The sequence below is a fragment of the Trachymyrmex septentrionalis genome, unplaced genomic scaffold, assembly GCF_001594115.1.
Source record: "Trachymyrmex septentrionalis isolate Tsep2-gDNA-1 unplaced genomic scaffold, Tsep1.0 scaffold53, whole genome shotgun sequence".
In the NCBI taxonomy this organism is placed as follows: Eukaryota; Metazoa; Arthropoda; class Insecta; order Hymenoptera; family Formicidae; genus Trachymyrmex; species Trachymyrmex septentrionalis.
In genome coordinates this window covers 2,605,136-2,623,104 of record NW_017305705.1, presented here as the reverse complement: position 1 = coordinate 2,623,104, position 17,969 = coordinate 2,605,136, and the positions used below count along the sequence as shown (strand labels likewise).

The 17,969-nt window shown below is 36.6% G+C and overlaps 1 protein-coding gene across 1 annotated transcript in view; it reads right to left on the bottom strand.

Annotated features, from left to right (window-relative positions):
• Positions 1-17,969, bottom strand: part of LOC108751992 (E3 ubiquitin-protein ligase MIB1) — a 433,491-nt gene that overhangs the window by 7,112 nt on the left and 408,410 nt on the right. The gene's annotated exons all lie outside the window — the stretch shown is intronic.

Below are 17,969 nucleotides of genomic sequence, written 5' to 3'. Positions count from 1 at the left end.
TTAAGGCCGCTGATAATTATCGCAATTACAACGGCAGCCTCGCGCAATGTAATAAATAGAAATAACCGAGCGAGCGAGCGAACGAGCGACGCCCTGCTTATTGCGTTTCTCCTGTCGGTCTCCGGTTTAATATCATTCTGTCGCATTTCGCGCGCACTCAAAGACGGAATTCGTCGCAATCGTCGACTCGGGCCCGCATAAATACTCACTTAGGCGGCGCATATCGCGACGCGTGATATTATTACCGCGATTAATTTCCCGTCGACGCTCGTTGACGGCGGACAAAAGAGAGTACTCGTCGACGTCTCTATTCCTTTATTGGCATCAATGAACCGTCGTTAGGCACTCCCGATGTACCATTCAATACCGTTACGCCGACACACCAGTTCGCGGCTGATCATTATGACTTGAAATCGTCATTTATTGTCGATTATGTATCGGGAATAGAGAGAGAGATTAACATCATTCTGTAGATCGGAGATCATAAACGCAGATGATTTGAATACAAAATACCATATCGAAAGAAATTCCCTACATATACAGGGTGTCCCAAACTTTTCGACACACCGCGCTCGTCAAAGCTGGTGGACCGGGCTAAACTGCGTTTGGACATTCTGCTCATTGGGTAACTACGAAAAAATTGCGAAAACTGCAAAATGGTATATAGAGGACTTTGATTCAGTTTAATCCGCTTTACCCGCTCGCAAGCGGTATGTCAAAAAGTCTGGGACACCCTGTATGTGTACACACACGCTGCATTTGGAGACGTATGAAAAATTTACGCGTTCTCTTCCTGTTACCGATCTCTTCGTAAATTTATCATTAACGCCTGTTTCCAACGGAAGCACAGCTGGAACTCAGCGTTGAATTTTCTCCCTTTCAGTTTTCTTTTTCACGATACTTTTTAATTCAGCGGATTAAACACATAGCGGATTAATTTTGATAGACGATTGAATAAATCAGGCGCAGTTTTGTGCGCAGGTGCTTGAAATAAAATCCCAGACTGTAAAACTACTCGCGTCGCGTTCGCAAGCGAGTCGCCACAAATCGGGCCCGCTTCGCGCGTCGCACGCGCGATTTGCGCACGCATATATCGAGCATTTAGTGAGTCAGCGACGGCCGTGGCATCATCGCGGAGCTACCGAGAATCCGATGCTACGAGCTCCAACGACACACGCGTGCCTCTGTTCTTCTCGATGCACGACGGCTGCAAACGTCCGACGAGGCTCCGGCGCCGTCTCTCGTGTTGAATCCGCGGCGTGCAGTGAGTCAGTGAGATCACGCGGCGACACGCTAAATATAATTGACACGAGCGTGTGCAAAATAACAACGAGAACACTGCAAGAGTAGTCGACCTAAGGGGAGGGAGAGAGAGAGAGAGAGAGAGAGAAGTAGTTCGGTCTTTCGTCGTTGCCGGATCGTCGACGATCGAAATCGTGTAATTCTTCGATCGCGGTGGAAGCTCGCGAGTTGGGATGCGAGCGAAACGCGCGAGATCGCACGCGAAATCGTTCCGCACGCACGCAACGCTTCGCTAAATATAGCGCGGACTCGCGATTATTTTCGTATTCCTTGCCATCGCCACCGTCGCGAATTCTTGCAGCTGCGACTCCTTCATCCGTCCGTCGCGAGTGATATCGAGAGGATTTTAACGTCAAATGCAGAAAAAGAAAGAGAGAGAAGAGAGAGAGAGAGAGAGAGAGAGAAAGAGAGAGGGAGGGGGGAGGGAGGGAGGATGATCTCAAGAGCGGCCATAGCTAGCGAGCCGCACGGGAAATAATTCCGCTCGGTTTGTCATTGTCGAAACGCGGGATTGTTTTGCGTCCGACTCAGAAAGGAAGGGGAAGGTAATTTTCAGTGGATTAATAGCCCACAAGAATGTTATATCATAGGTTAAGTACGTTCTTCAATATATTATTAATTAAAAAAAAAATCTTAATAATTAAAAAGGAAAGAGTTTTAGAACGTAGTAGATTAGAGTATAAGAAGAATAATATGAGAGAAACGCAGAACAGAAATTTAAAAAGAAAAAAATCAAATAAATCTTATTTGTACGAGCTGTTTTTCTTTTGTGTCTAAAATCTATTTCGAAAAATTACTTGACTTTATTTAATGGTTATTTAATTTAATTTAATTTATTGCGCATAAAAACAAGTTTTACGCGAAGGTTACATGAAAATGACAATATGTGAATGTGAGATTAATAAGGCTTTTGTTACAATGTCTTTCAGATATCTCGAGTATTGTGGCAATAGAAGAAAGAGAAAAAATAATTTTAAAAATAAATAAAAATACACGGTTTAATATATTTTCAATTCATACAATACGTGTATTAGATAAGTTTGTGTTGCTTATGTTGGATGTCAATTAATCATAATTTGAAGAGCGTCTTTTTTCAAGTCCCTCGACAGATAAGAAACTACTCGTCTCTTGATTCTTTAGTCGCAGTTGCCTTCTGATTAATAACTCCTTGTATTTTATTATCTTGCTGTATGTTTGTAACATTATATTTTGTTTCCTCATAACTTACTGTGATTTATTAGCTTGTCCATAAAGTGTCATCTATTTCATCGTTCGCAATAATGCTTTAAGAGTGAAAATATTTTGTGAAGAGATAAAAAAATATAATTAAAATATCGCACAATAATTGTGCTACATATAACCAGGGCGATCTTTCTTTTCAACCGATTGCACCTTCGATCTCAATGAGATAATGGCTTACTCATCGTTCATTTAGGAGTAAGATAAAATCGGAAGTTGCATCTTTTCGTGAGAGTCTTCTCGTGATATTCACCAACAGATTACTGAGAAACCACAAGGACCTTCAGTCCCTAAAACATTTATCCGCGGCAGTCTCGCGGAATTCCGGCGGAATTCCATTTATCTTCCCTTTCGTTTGCCTTCCCAACGATGGCACTCCTCCCTTTTCAGCCGATGGTTCCGAAGTATTTGGATTTTCTATCAGTCATTCGTGCGTCATGCGATTCGATCAAACTCGGCGTAATAAACAAAGCACCAATTTTTGCGCCACACCCTCCTATCTGTCGATCATGCATGAAATAAATTAGCTTCTAATATTCGACGACAGTAAGCCCTTTTCTTCGTCGAAGAAAAAAAAAATAAAAATTTGCATTCCATACTATGTTTTCGATTTATCTTGCCATCCTGTAATAGACAAAAGTTCATATTCGCATTTATATGGAAAGAACAGTTTTACTGAAGTATGATGGTGAGTGAAGAAGTTTCCTTAATTTTTTATCCCTTTAAAATTAAGATGGTGTACATTACGGTTGACTCATCTACGTTATATAAAAATTAGGCCAGATCCAAAAGTAATTATATTGGATCATCGATATAATTATCCCTTAATACACACGATAATTTTTTTGGATTCTTTTACTACACACCATGGATCGTTCATGTCACGAATTAATTTTCATTTTTACAAGCATACAACAATTATTAAGTAATTTTTACATATAGCTTTAGATATTTGTATTTGTGAATAAAAAAAAATTGTATATAAATGTTTCTTGGTGCATCTAGTTATTAGTATTTAAAAAATATGCATGTAGGACACGAATGACCTAATCGTACTGAAGATACTCAAACATGATGATAATACTGCAAAAAGTTTTGCTATTAGCTTATTCAAGCAACGATGTTTGAGTGTTTAATAATAATTATTGAAATGGTTCAACATAATTATTTTCAGATTTTTATCTGACATAAATTTCCATCTATTTTAGCAAAACTTTTCTTCCTGTGCATGCAGGATACGTTAAATGCAAATACGACGCAACGTTCTCCAATAGTTTTATTAAACTTCGACTAAAATGTTATATAATTTCGAGTAGACATTATGTTAACAGAATTCTAATTCGAAGCACAATTGTAAAGACACGTAATGAAAGACTGCAAAGAGAATCATGAATTTTAAAAGTAAATTATCTTAAAATTCAATAGACACGCTCATCATCATATTATTATGTAAGTTTTCAGAGAGAGTCCTTCGACTTTCTGCGTTTATATTCGACGAATTCGGTCGACTCGATGAATCGGGGAAGAAAGAACGCACGGCCGGCGTTCAAATTGGCGATGTCCATTCGTGGGTGACGGAACGATATTGCGGGGCGGGGGAGGATAGACGCGCTCTAATATGCAGAAACCATGAGGAAATGTTGGTCGCTACCGTGACGCAATTTCCGGGCGCCTCCATCCGAGTTGGCGCACCCAGCGAAAGAGCTGGTGCTCCCGATACCGTCATACTTCGATACGTTGCACGTTCTCGCGTTTTTTTTTTTTCATCTTTTTTGCTTTATTTCTTCTTTTACACGACGAGATTAAAATCAAAGGGAATTCACGAGAGAAAAATCGAAATCTCTTGCACGCGGGAGAGTTTTCTTCCTAGCCATGCCGTCGTTTCGCGAAACTTCATCGGCAAAGTGTCCGACGAAAATTGGAATTTGCCGTGAGTACCGAATACCGGAAGTTAGATCCGGATTAAGAGAAGAACTTCTCAAAGTACTTCCGCGTCCTTCTAATTTCGTTTCTCCTTACTGGCGCGCTTTTCCTCGTATTTTTCCTCGGTCTCGTTGCCGAAGCTAAAGCTGTCACTTCGTGACGTTGTTCTTCGACAGGCATTTCCAATTCTCTCGCGAGATGTTCCGTATAGTGTATTCTCGTAAATACTAACAAACTAAGTAAAGTCACCTTAAAGAGTCACCTTGAAGAAACAAATGTTAGGCGCGCCTTTCTTACGTGTTTACGTTTGACTTATACCTTAAATGCGCGTCCCAATGCAATCTCACCTAGTTTCTTTCTTACATTGTGAAATGTAAAAAAATCAAATTTAAACTAATTCCTTGAGTTAAATAATATTATGTTATTTTTAACTTCTATTTATGTCAAAATGTATTATTTTAATACATTTTAAAATATGTAATTAAAAAAGTAAGCACATTTAATCAACCCATTTCTGTAATTTTAGTTTCAAAGTAAACAATGTCCATATTATTATGCACTTAGTAAATAACAAATTAAATTTGAATCAAATATAATACAGTTAATTCCATTGTTTTAGTTAAATTAACGACATAGAATAGAAGCAGTGACGACCTAAAATAGGGATGATTGAAAATGATTCGATATAATTTGTAATTATAAATTTAACAGTGTAGCATTATTATTTTAATACAGTAACATTTCTTACAACATTAAGGAATTTACAAAAAGTATTTAAATATTTACAAATAAGTTGTAAATTCAACATTTATACGTATTTTTTGCGCATCAAATAAAGACTATTCTTTTCAATTGAGAGAAAAAGATATTTGCAGATTCGCAGATCTTGCTCAAGTCTCTAAAAAATTAACTAGATACAGAAAATAATTTTGTTATATCAAAATAATTATGTGTAGAGTGCTCAAGTAGTTAGAATAATAAATTTTATGCACCGTTGTCATCAACGTTCTACATAATTATTTGTACGATCCAACAAAATTATTTTCAGACTTACTGTATCTAACTAAATTTTTAGATGTTTTAGCAAAATCGTTCTTTCTGCGTATATTTGTTAAATTTGTATATGTAAAATGGCTTATCTTGGAAAGGCTAAGGGTTAACGAAATCTCACAGCCGCCGCCGTGATGAAAATTGAAATTCTCGGAGGATAGTACCTACCTATGGAAGGATTAGTCGGCAGACCTCAGGGGAGGTTTGAAACGAGGGGGTTTCGAGCACCGAGAAGACAGGTAATCGAACCAAAACTAAATCACAACTAATTCCGTGAAGTTTGGAACGTCGCAAGGTTGGAATGTCTTGGGTTGATATCACAGTGGGCGGCATCGTGACCAAAGAACAAGACTGCTATCGTAAGTAAGAGGAAAAAAAGAAGAAAGTAGTAGCGATAAAAAATGAGATTGATAATGTTACATTAACCTCCGAACCTTGCAATAGTAGGAAAATAAATGTAATTCTTTTACAACATATCTTTCATGATAAATTCATAATAGCAATTAATGACAAATTAATTAATTAATATCAATAGCTATTAATATAATAAACTCATTTGAATCATTATACAATTTGCTAATTGTTAACCACATTGGTATATAATAACAATACAATTATTTTTAATATAATAATTTTGGAAATAATTTTATTAGAATACGCAACAATATAAATAATAAAATTTAAAAAATTGATTTCGCGTATATAGTTTTCTTAGGCATACATCGCGATAGAAGATACATACAGAGTGCAAATAACGATGTATAAATTAACTTATACAAATACATTACACAGCAAGTAGATTCATAAGAGAAACCTTACATTAAGTTATTAAGTATAAAGATGAACTGAAAGATAGTGGGTATTGATGTAAGAAAGAATAGCACAATAATCGCATACAAAGCACAATATAACAAAAAAAAATTGCAAAAGAGAATTTATGCGAGGCAGAGGAAAATAGAAAATTTAAAAGAAAAAGGAACAAAAGAAAAAGGAAGAAAAATACTTCGATCGCGTTCGGGGAAGTCGTATAATTTATGCGTTCAATACCTACACTGAAAGAGGGAGAGAGAGAAAGAGAGGGAGGGGAGGGGAGAGAGAGAGAGAGAGAGAGAGAGAGAGGAGAGCGATCGTGGTTGAGAAAGTACCAGCGGTCTTCCTGAAAAAAATATATTAATTCCGAGTTCCTCTAAAAGTTATTGCAAAAGGCGCGGGAAACTGACGCGGCGGGTGGAACTTTTCCGCGGCGATGGAAATGACTTCGGCATAAAATATGACGGCGATGGCACCGCCAGACGAGTCGCAGGTGCACCACGGGGTAGGTCGCCCGTGATCGCTGCACTCGTCGGCTATTTTAATTCGGGCCGGGAGGGAAAGGGCGGCGAGCTCATTCCCCATGCCTACGGATGGATCTAGAGGACTTCCATAGGAGTGTTTATCGAGGTGGAAAATTAAATTTCCAAAGATATAAATTTTGTCGCGATCGAAGGATTGAACGGTACAAAGCTAAACTAACGCTAAACATCTTGAAATTGGATTTTAATGAGCGTACAATTAAAAATCTTTTTACCTTTTAATTCTGTAATCTTTCGTTAACGCTTTTTAAATTTGTAATATTATGTGTTAATATTTTTTTTTTTTACATTTACAGCATTTTATTGCATTTATCTTTAACATTTTTTTAGATAATAGAAATTTGTTTGCAATAATTCCGTAATTACTCAATTGCTAATTCTCTTGAAAACGCATTTATTTATATCTCCATGCTCAACTTCTAGTATATATTACATATTATACCGAGCAAGTATTACAATTCTATTATTGTTTTTCCGTCTAACATTTCCATATTGTAAGTATTAACAGATGTTGTTTACATTTCCGCAAATATTATTAGTACTATAGTTATTAATGTCGTTCGTATTATGTAGCAGAAATTAATATGTTACTGCTATTAGCTTTATTTCCTTTTCATACATAATTACAATCAAAATTAATCTTTATCCAAATCCCGTATTTCGCGTCGAAAACACATGTAATTAAACCCTTTAACTGTGGAAAGTAAACTAGTGGTATTCTCATATTCTCATAAAATTGTGATTTTTATAGCACCAAAAAAGAGCTTAACAAACTGTGAAAGAGTTTAAACACTTCCATTAGCTGTAGCTACATTTAAATGGTATTTCTGGTCGAATAAACGAATATAAATTGGCAATAAATAAATCTTTTGAATTATTATTTTCTGTCCTCTCGTAAAAGCACTCATAAAAGACACTCGATTTTCGATAAAATTGCCAAACTATATCCATAATCATTTCATTTTCAAAATGTAAGGTATTACAGCATATACTATTTGTATTACGAAAGTATAATATTATATTTTAGAGAGAAAAACGTCTTATCAATCTTCACAATAATTTTGAAATTTATTATGTTAAATAAACCTTTCAGATATACTTGTTAAAAAAAAAGCTATAATACTATAATTATATCGCAATTGTCGTATTTTTTTAAGTTCTAATGTACCATACAAATTTAATGCATATATTTTTAATAATTTATAAATTATATATTGTCTATATAAATATATATATTTATATTTAGCTAATTAAATTAAATTAAATTTATTGCATATGAACAAGTTTTATAAGGTTACATATTAAAAATGAGAATGTGAATACGCAAATGATGAAACATCAGTATGGCTACTGTTATAATGCCTATTAAAATAATGTTTACGTGAAATCAGAAAAAAAAAACAAAATAATAAAAAATAAACACATATAATATAATATACAAGACTTACACATCTATACATTATATAAGTGAAGATTTATAGTTTATAGATAATCAATTCTTGTTGCTAATTCTGTATTTAAATTTTAAATAGTCCATTATTTATAATCACATTTCAATACTTTATTATAATATATATCTGTAGTCTCTCGAAATGCACGCAGTTTTGACCAATAGTGAACAATTCTGTTTGTCACTGAGTGAATGTATATGCTTGAAACGAGAGTGATAAGTTTTCGGCTGGGAGAGAAGAAGTGCGAGAGAGGAAGAAAGAGTATGAGGAATGAAAATGATTCCGGCATGAAGTACGACGGTGATGTCGGCGACGCGCGACGCCACGTTTTTCCTGAATGAATTCGGTCCCGTTTATTTTGCTTATTCGATTTCTCCGACGAAAACACGTCTATCTGTCTTTAGTCGGTCGGTCTTAGATAGGTGCGGAGGAAGAGATATTTTGGCTCTGAAACATATCCCGTCTGCTGGAGGCTGTTTACGTCTCTCGCATTCGCGTCTTCGTAAGTTCGCGATCTGCCTCGTCGGACTCGATTACGAATGAATCTGTCGTCATTTTCGACACAGTCTTAAGCTCCTTTTTCTCAATGGAACGCGCGACCAGTATTATACGTGTTTAAAATACAATATAATATGTTAAATCATTTTCGTATAGAGTGCTGCCAATTTAATAAAATTTCTATCAAAAATTTGGAGATTTTTCTTTTTAGCGGGAAATTTTTTCGGGGCTACAAAAAGTTTAGAAGAATTTCCGGATGACTTTTAGAAAGAAAAATACAAAAATGCTTAAATTACAGTCAAAATATTTAGAAAGTAGCAGTAAGAAGGATAACTTTGGAATAGACTTGGCAAGAATGCTTTTGTAGAACTTGATAATTAGTTTAGTGTTAATTATTTCGGTTCACTGTCCTCTCTGAAATGACGACCGATGATTGTTAGTGGTAGCGTGTCTTCTTGCGGACACAAAACAATTTTCAGCATGATCATCGTTTTAGAGACTTACGTCATCGTGCAGTTGTATGAAATGGGAAAGCATCCAAGTTTTTTTTTGTCTCTTATCGTTTCTCAATAATTCTTTCCGTCATGACATGCGAGATGACAAAATCACGATTCGCAATCCTATCGCAAAATAATATAACTTGTCTTTTTTCGTCAGTTATAAACGCGTACGAGTGATTTTTTTTTATATGATATTGATATGAAAAGGTACGTTTAAACGTCGCGGGTAGAAAGTAAAATGTTTCCTATCACAGTTGACATTAATGTATTACAAATTATTTTTGTAATATATATACGTCGATTTGTAATTTTGCGATAACGTAATTATGTAACGTTAACGAATGGTAAAATTAAGATTTGTGATGTTACCATTATTTTAGAATGAGAGAAAAATTTTTCACGTCAAACAAATTATTTAATCAATTGTAATTTGATATTTAATTATAGTTTATAAGAATTAACAAGTTTTTTTTCGAAATTTACTCTAATATATGATTAATGTATAGATTAAATTCTCAATGAGAGATATTAGAATTAATGCGACATTAATTAATACGCTCATTAATGTTTGCCTTAAAATAGTGCGGAAGTTTTACTATATCGTCAAATTGCTGCTTCGGATGCTCGTACAGAGTTTCAAAGTGTCGTATCTAAAGTAAAAGCGACAGAGAGGCTGCGATCGGGCTCTTAATGGCCATAATAATCCGGTGTTTTGAATCGTCTTTTGTCATTAGTTCGAGCAACTCTTCCGGTTTCTCGCGCTTGGCGAAGCTCCAAAGCTATGGAAAAAAATGAGAAAAAAAATGCGTTCGCTGGGCTCTGCAATTTTATTATTTTTTATAGGATTTTATTACAGATATGAAAGAATTTTGGCATTTTTGTCGTAATTATTTGAGACAAAGTGTTCGTTCCTTCGCAACTGAGTACAATAAATAGAGTTACCCAACATTAAAATCAAAGTTTATTAGCAGCTACTATAATTAAAATGATAATTCCGTATTTTTGAACTAAATATATTTCGAGTATGCGTATTTTGGCACGAATAAATGCCAATCTGGATTACGTCCCCTTTTTTCAAAAGGACAAATGCGAAAGTGCCGTATAGAAAAAAACGTTTATTTCCATCCGACGATATCGAATTCCGCGGCACGATGCACACTCGAGAGTTTATCCGCGTAAATGTCCGTTTTTTGCTCGTATATATACCTGTAACTTCGTGCGGGCTGCTGCTGGCGTGAATGCTTTATTTTACCGCGTCAATCAATCCATCCCCCCCATTAACGTCCATTAACCATTTAGTTCCTAGAAAATCACTATGTCAATTTACTTCAAATTCAAATAACATACAGCTCCTCAAAAATTAATTTCCCTTTTTTTTTTGTTTCTAAATAACATTATGAAATTTGAATTTAATAACAGGTATCTCTTTTAATAAAAGCGTTAAGATTAAAAATTTAATAAAATTTGCCAAAATACAATAAATACAGGTATAAAATATATGATTAAAAGCGAAAAATTATTGAAGTATCTTTTTCGATAAAAAGTTAAAAATAACATAGGAATAAAAGGGTTAAAAGAGATACGAACAAGGGATCGTCGAGGACGTAATAAAAAAAAACGTCCATCCTTGGCCCGCTTCCGGTGGTAAAGCAGGGCACGTCGACTAGTTCACCCTGTTTTCGGTGTTTCGCAAACTTTTTGGCCGCGCAATTTGCGCGTTCCCCCGAGCTACCGCGAGACAAACAGCATTAACTTCTCTCGCGACGCTCTCGAATAAAGTTACATAGATTTGTCACAAGACAAAAAGCGAGCACGTTCCGCCCCCACGAGTAAGGGTGGTTTCTAGGTTTCTTATTTGGGTTTCCTAGACGCCTGAAAAGCGGCTTCCTTCGGGCCCTTTATGTTTTCCTCTCTAGCGTTTCGCCAACTTCCTACTGCGGTTTCCGCTTCTTCCTGCATATAGGAAGTTCCAAAAAATCTACATAATATGAACTAGAAAGTATATTCTGAAGTATTTTGAGAGAGCATTTTCTTCGTCAGAATCAAAACCGAGATCCATTTATGTTTCCAAGTAACGAATAAAAAGTGAAACTTTTCTGACTTTCGTAACAGGATATGCGAGTTGACATTGCTTTAAAATATTTGTCCGTTGAAGACAACAGTTTTAAAACTACGTACATGCATTATATAGATTTCGATGACAACGCGAATCTCCCTAAAAAATTGCAATTGTCTCTCTCACAGAAAGCAAGAAATATTCCGTGAAGATTTCCAGAAAAAATTAAAAAATTATGATATATAAAAAATATCTCATTATATACAAAAAAACGAGAACGTTTGTACTTGGAAATTCATGTTCTTTAACAATTGTTGTATTTTTAAACAACGCGAAAAATATTTTGAAAAAATAAATTACCTTACATTAATCTCAATTCTATCACAAGACAAAATCTTAGTACAATATTTTCTATAACTGCTGAAGATTTGTCCAATCACAAATGTTGGAAAATGTCGCAAATAAGATTCATTGTCAGATATTCAGAAAAAAACAAATTACTGAATTATTCCAACGCTGCATGTTTTTTAATCACAAAAGTTAGAAGTTTCTCGTGCGATTACATATAGATACAAACCGAACATTTGAAAAGAATATTGTTGTATTTCAGCAATATATGTATTACGAAAGCTCTTTTAGATGTCAGAAGTCAAGAATTTCCTAAATAACGTCTAGACACCTAAAAATAATTCTAGAGAAGCTTGCATGAGAATGCTTGCGTTCAATCTAGTAACAAGCGAATTTTTGCCGGCTTGAAAGATTGCAAGTGAAACGTTCGTGACTCTAAAGGGGATAAAAGTAATTTCGAGGCATGATTCGATGTAAGTAAATACCATCCCTTCGGCCGCGCATAGAATTCCAACGGCATTGGAAATCTCTTATGGATACCCGCGTTATCGCCATGGTCTTTTCTATTCGCGAAAAAGCGCCGGTAGCTGTTTCAATGCCACAAGAATAAAATTGCAACAAGAGATTGCAGAAGGGGAGGGGAGGAGGGGGAGAGAGAGAGAGAGAGAGAGAGAGAGAGAGAGAACAGATCGTACTTGAAAAAAGAAAAGCGAGAGAGATGGGATGCGTGTGTATCATCTTTCGTAAGAAAAGATGGTGTATCGAATTTAGCATGTAAATTACTTGCGTGTACGTTCGAGCTTAAGAATGTGATTTCTCTTTGGACATCGAGGAACTCGTAGCGAAACCGCGGAAAATCGAGAAAGACCATGCTCCACTCCAGGCGAGATGGCATTTCACTTTTTTCCATTCTAAATTAACAACGTTCTAAATTAGCAAAGCCGCAACTCACGATCGTTTCTTTTCCGAGGGTTTCCCGCGGTTTTCTTTTATCAGCGCGAGATTCAACCGACAATTCTTTCGAGATATAGAAGAGAGTGCGTCAGTGCGCGGCTTTCGACCTGCGCCGTGTATTTCAGCCGGGGTTACTTCGAGTCTTCACCATTAGTACGCAAGTAAAGGCTATTTTCAACGACGAACTCGTAACCCGATACACGAGCGGCGGGGGCTGTGGCTCCTCCGCTAAGGGAAAGCTCCCCTCCCTCTTTCTCCCTCTCCGGCGCGAACGAAGGAAACGACGTTCTCTTTAATTATTCTCAGCGATGTGCCGCATCCTAAAATCATTAAATTGCTTCGGCGATAGATGCAAGGGTGTATCAAGTGTCGAGTGGTTCCTTGACAAAAATTTCAAGTATAAATTTTCCTTTGGAATAAATCCTATCGGACATCATTCTTTTCACGACTCATCCCACGTTAGACACGTTAATTAATAAGTTTTAGATTAAAATTCTGATAAAGTCAAAACAGTAACGCGCAGAATAAGATTTTATTCAAAGAATGAGTTATTTAAAACATGAATTATTCAACAGGAAACCTTCGAAAGATTTTGTTTCAATATTCATTTTGCCCTTTTTCGGGTTAAAATTAATAATATTATTGAAAAATATTAAAATTAAATAAATTGATAATATTATAAAAAAAAAAAGATCTCTTTTTTATTTTTAGATATTATTTTTGGTTATAAGATGCGCTTCGCTTCATTTATCAAATTTCAGGATTATAATTCAAGTATTTAACTTATATAACTACTCGTTCAAGTCGATTTTGTTCATTTCAAATAATCGGCGAGGGTAAGGTCTGAAAGAATAGCAATGCTTCCTCGTTTGCTTTTCTTTTTGCGTCTTCCATAGTCATCTCCGTCATGACGCTGTCGCCGACGACGAAGACAACCACGACGACGACGACAATGACGACGCCCAAAAATAGGGACAGCATTAGCGCGTAGACTCGTTTCTGAGCATGGCTCACCGGACTGCGTCGACTTCGCGGATATGCAACGTCTTCGGCTGCCAGTAATTTTAGACGCCGGCCGTCGCGACCAAGTGCCTCGTTTCCGAAAGTCGCCCGGTAAAAGTGACACCGTAAGTTTATGTCGTGCATGCGAGATATGCAGCTCGAATGCTCCTATAAACTTCTCCCTGGGGAAAAAATGGAATTCCGAATTCACCGAGGAATCTGTCGTTGACAGACGTGCAAGCAGCTAATGTCGCGTTGGATATTTAATTTATGCGAGGATCTCTACGAGCGTCTCTGCAGACTGTTAGATACGGAGCAAGATGTGTTGTAACGTGTCGAAAAGCTTATAGGTGACAAGTTTTCTAATTGTCGCTGTCCGTATTAATATCTCAGTGGCGCCAAATCTATTACAAATTTGTCTTCGGAAATGTAACAAATTATTATGTACTTGAGAAGTCTGGTAATTATCAAATGATGGAAATCCATCTTGGCATTTCTAATAAAATGTAAGAGCTCGGAAGGCTTTCACCTTTGACAGCCGTAAAATTAGCTCAGTTTCATGAATTTTTTAAAGAAAATTTATTATATATAGAACAACACGGCGTTTTGCATAAAGTTATGTTATGTTTAAACAGTAAAAAAATTATTTTTTTATTAGATAAATATGCATTTTAATGTCTCCAAATGGCAACTAAATTAGGGGTCTGCAAAACACATCTCCATGACGGAAGTAATATTGACTCTGCAAATCATTTGAAATTAAAATTCTTTTCATTTTTATTAATATATGAATGTCGCTATGGTATGAACTAAAATAATGTCAATTGTCTGAAATTTGTAAAAATGGCGGCATTGAAAAAAGAAATTAATTTTTTATCCTAAAAATTTGATACTTTTTTGTGAATAACAAATCGAATATTTGTTGTAAAATCATGATTCTAGTTCGTGCCATGCGCAAAAGTTAGGAGGAAAAAAGAAAAAGAATTAAGTAAATATCTTAATTCATTTTTGAGTTATCAGTTTCATTAGGTCGAAAAATGTGGTTTTGAGGAAAACGCGTTTAAAGTTTTAATTTGACTTTTTCCACATATAACAAGTTTTTTAGTGCACTTACGATTATTCTGCAATACCAGGGGGCCATATAATAATCCTTCCTCCTCTTCATAAAATTCATTTTCCATTAATCTCTCCAATCGCCGAGCTGTTCTGGCTTCTCTTGAGGATTCTGACGTACGACGATTTGCTTTGCTTATGCGCTATCTATTCTTTTCATCGGCTTTCATAGCTTATAGCTCCGTTAATATTACGAATTTAAAAAAATCCTTTTACAGGAATATTTTACATGTAGGAATCAAAATAAGGACAAAAAAGAATTTTTTTTATGCTTGCAAAGGTGAAACCCCCCTTAATGAAAAATTATTCTTGAGACCGACATTTTATCTAAACACACTGAGCATATGTACTCAAAGAAAAAGATATAGGATAGCAACTGTATAAAGGTAACAACTATACAAGTGTTATATTGTAGAATTAATGTGCTCATTAATATGTTATCCCTTACAGAAATCTAATATTAGCTAATATTGAAAGACAGTAATTAATTACTTATTTCAAGTATTAAAAGTCGTTCAATATTTCTAATACTTAAAATAATTAATTACTGTCTTTCAGTAATAAATTGGGCAGTATTATATTTCTGTAAAGGAATGCAACTGTAAAATACTTATATTCATCCGTAAAAAGAATATATGCTATTGTGTTGATCTAGCTCATACTTTTTGTGCGCGAGTATAGTTTACTCAACTACGTACACACATTAATTCTACCATATAAACCTTGTATAATTGTTTATACTTGCTACCGCATTTTTCTCTGAGCGTAAAATTTATAGAATCCAAAGTGGGATATCAAGATCATCTTAAAATAAGAATTATTATAACGCTTTTCTGCCATCCTGCATCGCGAAAATTGGACTCGCGCCACTTGGGAGTCGAGGACTCGCAACGTCGCTCCGGTGATGCTGTTTGTCGGGATGTATTTCGGTATCACATCATCAACAGCATTCTTGGCCGAATTGCAACGATGTATGCGAAGCATGATGATACGGGGACAATTATATATCACAAATAGCGTGACCAAGTTTGCGCTAATCCCATAGCTTAAGTCTCATTCATGAGAGTTAAGTCTGATTTCCACGCGATGGTTCCGCGCTTCGTTGGCAAAGCTCGAGAAGAGTTTGCACTATACTATGAAGATTCATCGGTTGTTTAATGCGAGAGGTGAGTGATTACAAGATAGTCGCATGGTCGATCGGTGATATAAACAACGTAAAGTATAAAATTGAAATTAATCGTCGCGCTGCGTGTTATACTCAAATCGCAGAAGCGCTGGCCACACGCCAGCGGCCATTATCGTCGCGCATATCTTTCTATAAATAATATCACGAGACGTATAATCCTATAATTCAGCCCCCGTGCATTTACGATACTGTATTTATCATCGTTGTTAACGGTGGCCACGATTCAGGATTTAACCTGCGAGAGTACGTTGTCATTGACGTTGATCGTTGCCGATAACGTGTTAACGATTGATGGCGCGACAGTACCTCGAGAATAACGTCGATAACGGTGCAACTTTGTTTTTATATGAAGAGGCCTATCGGAATTTAGACATCTGTTCTATCGCCAATGGCAGTTGCCAAATGTTCCACCTCCGAAATATCGCGGCATATCGTTACGTCAGATTTACAGTCCGATCGATTGTAGCTAAGTGCAGTCGGTGACGACAAATTGAAGGATTAACATATCAACACGGCTGTTGACGCGATATCTTCAAAAAGTCACTTTTTGACGAAGAAGTCTTTAGATGTCAAACGCGATAGCGCTATTGGAAAGTTTCAATCACGAAAACATTTGTATAAGAAATGAGAATATGAGAAGTATATATTTCTTAAGTAAATGAAACAATATTTCAAAATGTAGTTTCCTTGGAAATTTTCATTTCTGTCACTTACAACTTTTCTTGTGTCAGTCATGTCTTCAATTACGGGAGGTAAGTAAAAATATTGAGTTACGCGCTGGATATTTCATCAAAGAGAAATTCATAAAACTAATCGCTTTTCTCTTTTGTAGGAATTTTTAATCTTGTAAATTAGTTATAAAAACGAAACTCTGAACTAAAAAGAACGCTTTTATAAGATTTTTAACTTTACCGAAGACTTCAGAGAATGAATAGGAAATCCTAAGAAATTAATATTGTGTCATACAACGAAGCTTTCCACTCCGTTCTGAATGTCTACCTTTGGTTTGTGTGTCTACTAAGAGACATGAGGGCTCACGTGCACGCTTTTGTACAGCTTAGAAGTAGAAAAGAACGAAGAGTACGAAGATGAAGAAGACGAAGAGTAGGACGGGGAGAAGAAGAAGATGACGAAAAAGAAGTAGGAGGGGGAGAGAAATGAGACAGAGGCCTGGGTAAGTTATCACTCGAGTCTGGACCAGGAATAGTCACACCATGTGGTGGCAGCCGTGGGACTGACTATTTTCGGGTAAAGACAAATTTGGCGCGGCGAAGCGCTACGCGAGGGAGAGCCGAGAAGCTGAGCCGAGCCGAGCCGAGCCGAGCCGTCGCGTGGTAGCCGTCTCGAGTGTAAGCTTACATCTGCACACGCCGACGACGACGACGAGGGGGGTGTCGGCTCGTCGTCACTCGAGAGGAGAGGCCAATGGGATCTGTGCAGCCATTTTTAGAGGGCTCGTTCCAAAGCGATCGTACTCGAGGCTTTGGCAGCATTCAGTCCGAAGCGGTCATCCGGGTTAGCAGGATTTGAAGTCTCGAGGAAATCAGCTCGAGGAAACTCTCTCTCTCTCTCTCTCTCTCTCTCTCTCTCTCTCTCTCGGCCATTGAGTAATAATTTCAGAAGAAATCAGGTGTTAAGTCAACAGGACCTTCCGAGTACGATTGAGTACAGGCGCTCACAGCGCGCCAGGTATTCCTCGTTGGAGAGTGTTTCAGGATCTTTCAGGATGAATTACGTAACAGCGGTGTATTCGCGAAACGAAATTGTTGCGAGAAGTGTCGTATCGAAAAGCTGTTCGGAGCAGTCTCAGTTGGAGCAAAGAAGAGAGGATCTTACTTTGAGGGAAAATCGGCATTCGGACGACCTAAGTTCGTAATAACCTGGCGACCGTTCCGTGCTTCCTTACTTCCCATAGTGAATGTGACGTATGGAATGTAAAGAAGTATGGAGCTGCGTCCTGGTGAAACGTCGGGAGGCGATAGTAGTCTTTACTGA